The sequence below is a fragment of the Echinops telfairi genome, unplaced genomic scaffold (assembly GCF_000313985.2).
Source record: "Echinops telfairi isolate 266 unplaced genomic scaffold, ASM31398v2 ScPeMD7_3533;HRSCAF=4204_0, whole genome shotgun sequence".
Lineage (NCBI taxonomy): Eukaryota > Metazoa > Chordata > Mammalia > Afrosoricida > Tenrecidae > Echinops > Echinops telfairi.
In genome coordinates, this window is record NW_022107431.1 from 86,765,726 (window position 1) to 86,771,725 (window position 6,000).

The 6,000-nt window shown below is 44.7% G+C and overlaps 1 protein-coding gene across 1 annotated transcript in view; it reads right to left on the minus strand.

Moving 5' to 3' along the window:
* PNRC1 (proline rich nuclear receptor coactivator 1) overlaps positions 1-4,280 on the minus strand; it is a 66,553-nt gene extending 62,273 nt beyond the window's left edge. The window contains exon 1 of the mRNA XM_045294476.1: positions 4,198-4,280. The gene's annotated coding sequence lies outside the window, so the exon portion shown is untranslated. The remainder of the gene's footprint in view (positions 1-4,197) is intronic.
* Between the last annotated feature and the right edge of the window lie 1,720 nt (positions 4,281-6,000).

The following is a 6,000-nucleotide window of genomic DNA, read 5'->3' on the forward strand; positions in this document are numbered from 1 at the left end:
GATCTTCCTGCATTCTGGATCATTGCATGTGCTGTGTGAGTCTAAAAAGGAATTTATGGACTAGTATCGGACATAGGAGCTAATATTGGACTTATAGACTTGATCTGGACTGGACTGGGATGTTTTCTTAATATACAATTGCTCTTTGACATAAAGCTCTTTCTTATACATAGATGAGTGTCTCTGGATTTGTTCTCTAGTCGACCCTGGCTTACGCAGGCAGCATTTATTGAAGAGCCAAGTTCAGAAGGGTGTGAAAAGAATGAGGAACAAAACCAGAAAACGCAGGGAGGAAAGTGATGTAACACTGTAGGGACGGCAAGCAGGGAGATGAAGCAAAATGCGTATGAATTCAGGAATGGAAAACTGATCCACTCTGTCAACCTTCATTCCACTCACACTACAAAGTGGGGTTTTCTTCCCTAGAGATCAGATTTACTGGACTGATAGAGACTGAAAGCACTCGCAGGATCGTTCCTGTCTAAGACACCCTTTACCTTGGAGCTGAAGCTGCTCCCTGAAGTTACTTTTCAGTCAAATAATACTTGTAGATTGGCTTATTTATCAAATGAATAATAACACCCATGAGGAATGTCGCATTTAGAACAATCAGCCCTATGAGACTAAGCCGGCAGTATCTCCCCAAGAGCAAATATGAGCAGACAAGGAAGGGGTGGGGAAGTGCAGGGATGCGATCAGAGAAGGCAAGGTGGGAATGGAGAAAGTGCTGGTACCTTATGTGGTAGTTATATAATCTGTTGTCAATTTGAGAGGATTATGAAGGGGTGGTGTCTGGTTTGTCAATCGGGATATAGCCAATGAAGCCTCTGTGTGGGCATGGCCTTCTCCTGAGGATTCTGGGAACTTCTATATTCCTCCTTGGAGGTGGGAGACTCTCTCTCTCTCTCTCTTTCGGCTCACTCCCTGGGAGACATAGCAGCTGACAAGACACTTGGAACTAGGGCTAGTGCCCCAAGTTGGAGAAGCCACGTGCAGATCCCTGCCAGCGCTGAGATGCTTACAATGCCATGGGATCCACATTTCTTCCCACCCACTGGCCTGTGATTGTCCTGTATTCAGCGTCATTGCATGTGTTCCGTGAGTCTGAAGAGGAGTTTGTAGATTGGTATCAGACATATGGGCTGATATCGGATTTACGGACTTGATCTGGACTGGGCTGGGATGTTTTCTCAATATTCAATTGCTCTTGTATATACAGCTCTTTCCTATACACAGATGAGTGGCTAGGAATTTGTTTCTCTAGTCTACCCAGACTGACACACCTTGTGGGGATAGCAACCAATGTCATGGAATAATTGGTGTAAATTGTTAAATGGGAAACTAATTTGCTAAGGAAAGTACGGTAAACTTTCATATGACATAACACAATATTAAAATGTAAAGAAATACACTTAAAATACAAAGTATGACAGAAGAAAGTTAAGCATCTACACTAATAAAGCCTTATATGAATTGGAAATCACAATACCACCAACAAGTCAATTCTCTACAAATTGACATCTCAATCGGAATCGTAGCAGGCTTCCCTGCTTCTTCCAGAAAATGGCAAGTGGACAGTAAATGTTATGAGGGGGTTTCAAAACGTTTGTGGAAAGATTTCATCAAATTTCATTTTTCCATGGACTTTTGGAATTCCCATCACATGCAAAATTCCAAAGGATCTAGAATAGTTCAAGTAACCTTTAAAGAGATAAGTTGGAAGTCTTCGCTATCTGATTTCCAGAATTGGTATAAAGCTACCGCTATCAAGACGATGATATTGGGATAAATAGACAAATGAAAGAAAATAGCGTTTAGAAATAGGCCCATACATATCTGGTTAATTGATTTTCAATGTAGGTGCCAGGGAAACTCACTAGGGAAAAGAACAGTCGTGTCTGTAAATGGGATTGAAACAACTGGCTGTCCACATCTGCATTACAGCTGAAGGAGATTATGCACCTGGGATTGCTACTCTAGCTGTCTCAAACCCAGGGTACGGTCTATTAAGGAGAACATGTTAACTCAGTCAAGCCAAACCTCCTGCCATCCAGGTGATTCCGACTCAGAGGGATCCTGTAGGTCAGAGTGGAACTGCTCCACAGGACTGCGGAGCCGGGGAATCTTTATGGGAGCTGGCAGCCTCCTCTTTCTCCTGAGGAGTGGCTGATAGGTTTGAACTGCCAACTTTGCAGTTAGCAGTCCAGTGCCCTATCCACGGCACTGCTCAAACTCACGGCCATCGAGTCGCTGCCGACTCATAGTGACCCTTTAGAGCAGAGTAGAACCACCTCTACTGTCACCCTTCACGGGCGTAGAAAGTCTGGTTTTTTTCCCTCCTGCAGAGCTGGCTGGTGGGTTTGAATTCCTGACCTTGCAGTTCTGCAGCCCAACATACAACTGCTACGCCACCAGAGCTCCTCCACTGCGTAGCCACTACGCCACTCCTTGCTCACTGCCCTCTGGTCAATGCTGATTCATAGCGACCTCCTGTGGGTTGTCCACACTCTGTTAATGGGAGTAGAGCGCACAGACTTTCTCCCTCGGAGCTGCTGGTGATTTCGAACTGGCCACCATGAGGATCGCAGCCTAACGGTTAACCACTACACCTTAAGGGTTCCTTAAAAACGTGCTCATGTTTCAGCAACATTAAGGACATTAGTGCATCACCTAGCAAATAGCTTGAATTCATTAAATTATGCTTTATATTCTATATTGTATCATAAAAATGGCCCTTTGCTTTAAAGTGCATCTAGCTCCCCCATGCCTTCACAACAGGATGTGGCTGTTGCTCGGTGCCATCGAGTCAGCGCCAGTTCAGAGTCACCCTAGGCACAGCAGCACGAAACACTGGCCAGTCCTGCGCCCTTCGCACACTTGTTATATTCGAACCTATTGTGTCAATTCATCATGCCGAGGGGCCTTCAAAGTGGGAGAAATTATTAATTCCAAATATATGGCCAATAACTCATACTAGTATTTGTGAGACTGCTAGCCTGGAAGGGAGGGACAGGTACTACGTGTGTACACAACTCTCAGAGCCAGGAGGCCTTGGAACTCGGTAAGGCTGTGCCTGAATGGGCCCATTGAACCCAGAGGGTCAAGTTGCAGCTGGAGTAACAACACAGTTTCTTTCTTTTTATCATTCCAGCAAGCCTGGAGAGCTGCCACAGCTGCGACAAAAGCTCCAGCCATGGAGGTATGTTCTCTCTTCCACACAGTGGTGGAGATGCACCAGGCTCCTCCCACCTCTACGCCAGCCCCACTTATCTTCACAGCACCGTTTCTCCACCCCACCTCCTCCCATCACCTTAGACTGCGTACGCAAGGACCCTGTATTGCTATCATGCTATTTAAATGTTCACCTTGCAGGACTGATGAGACTACGTCTCTTTAATTCAATCACTGGCCCGAGGACACACTTGGAATGCTGTCATTGCAGATTATTTCCTAATACCACCCCTCCACTCACTACATATTTACAACCCTCCCCAGAAAGATTTGGTGTTGATTCTTATTATTAATAACTATTTGTTATTTCTGAAGCATATACCAAGGGCCAAGCTAAATGCTTTACCTACACTACTTAATTTTCTCCTCACCATCCCCTCCCAAATTGTTCTACTCCTCCATTTTACAGTGAATTCATTTGGGGACAGAGAGTTAGATGGTGATAGAATTGGATGACAAGCGCAGATCTGAGTCCCCTGAAAGATTTTAACACGACTCCATTTTCTTTTCCTGATCTCACAGGGTGACGTAATCTTGATCTGACTCCAACCCTGGGTTCCTTCCTGGAACTGCCTTCATATTGACTATCATTCGTTCCTCTGGTCTGGACAGAAAACCTGTTCCAGGTAGCATGGGGTGAGAGAAGAAACATACATGAAATTGTCTGGTCTTTGCTGACATTCCAATCCCCTCCAGACCTAGTCAAGCAGTGGTTTTTCAACTCTAGCTGCACACTAGCATCATCTGGAGAGCTTTACAAAACGCTGATGGCCGAAAGTCTTATTTAATTGGTCTGGGGTGGCCTGGGCATTGGGATTTTTAAAAAGTCCCTGGAGTGATAATAATGTGCAGCCAAGGTTTAAGACCATCTAGTGAGAAACTGAAACTGTCCTCACATAAAGCAACATCAGAACAATTACAATGTACAACATGATAGCTATTTAAATACATTGATTTCTTCCTTACCTTATTCCACAAAGGATACGACGTGGCTAAGAAATTATTCAGCTCAGAATGAATTCCATCAAGGGGCACAGAGTTGGAGGTGCTATGCAATAGGCCAGAGATGGACTGGGACACGTGAGGACCGGGGAGAGATAATTCAGGTATCTTTTATTTCTCTTGTTTTGGTTTGCAAGGCAGCAGTGGCAGATTGTAGGAGCAATAGTTCTTAGAAAACAGCTGATTGGTCCAAGGACTGTTTCTAGGTGGTTGATTGGTCCAGGAAGTGTTTCCAGGCAGTTGATTGGTCTGGAAGCTGTTTCCAGGCTGTCTAGCCTTGGTCTCCAAGGGTTACTCAATCTACCAAGTGATAACAGGTCTCAGATCTTGTATGGAATTAAACATTGTCCCCATCACAGTAGCTTATTAAAGAAAGTACCAGGGTTTTTTTTTAAGGATGACTCATAGGTGCATTGTACATTTTTTTTGCTTCCTCTTCCCTGAGGGTTATGAATTGCTCATAAGGCAGATTATTAAGTGATTCCACCCCCCACCCCCCCAAGTTTCAGAGTGGCCAGAACTACTGCATGAAAATCTCGTGGGTACAAGGTAGCATTAAGCTAGCTATTCAATGCCATGCAACTGGTGGACTATTTACTGTCCTTTCTTTCCCCTTCCTGAGAGCAGATGAACCTATTACGGGGGAAATGCTGGTGTGAAAAATGAAGGATTGAAAAAAATTCAAGAAAACAGAGGAAAGGGGGGAAATTGGTGAACTCTATAATAAATACATTAGATGATTTTCAGTGTTTCAACGTTTTCTTCTAACCTAAGATCAATATTACTTGGAGGATGATATAGGTAAAGTTTAAGGTGAAGCTGCATTAAAAACCTCCTGAAGGTGTCTGGTGGCATGCTGGATTACGAGTCAGGCTGCTAACAAACGGCAAGGCCAGCAGTTTGAACCTGCCAGCTGCTCCAAAGGAGCGAGACGAGGCTTTCTGTCCCTGTAAAGAGAGCAGCCCAGGAAAGCCGAAGGAAACGCTCTATCCAACCCTAGAGGGTCTCTGTGAATCAGGGTGGACTTGCTGGCAGTGGGTGGGATCAGTTTATTTTGCAGGGGCATGCCAAGTTCTTTCAGAAGTATTGCTGGCGATAAGTAAATAAAATGTATGGTGGCCTTTTGCGAATTATGAACAAACATAGATATTTGCTTCCAAAGGGTTGTGGGAAAACGGAATGAAAAGATAAAGAATTTTCTCCAAGATTATATGCCAGGCATTCATTTCACATGAGGATCTCATTTTTTAAATTACAGTGATATCAAGCATTTCTGGGGAGCGCTCACTGTGATGTGCGGTGTTCTTTCAAACCCATAGCTCAGTCATCGAGTCAGTTCACACTCATTGTGATCCTATAGGGCAGGGTGGAACTGCTACTGTGGGTTTCTGAGACTAGCTCTGTACGGGAGTAGAAAGCCTTGTCTAGCTCCTGTGGAGATGCTGGTGGGTTTGAACTGCTGACCTTTCTGCTAGCAACCCAATACATACAGCTGGGAAGAAAACAGATCAAATCCTGCTTCCCAAGTAGGGAAAGGCGAGCGATAACAGCAAATATTACTGTGTTCCAGCTGCTTTATGGGTATTCGCCCATTTAAAGCTTTTAATCACTGTATGAAATAGTCAGTACCATAAGCCTCCTTTTACCGGCAACAACCGACGCACCGAGGAGGTAAGTTAACACAGACAGGGAGCATTTACGCCGAGACTTGGAGCCAGGCCCTTTCGCTCCACAGGCTGCCTGCCTCCTTAAAGGCTCTGCCCTTCT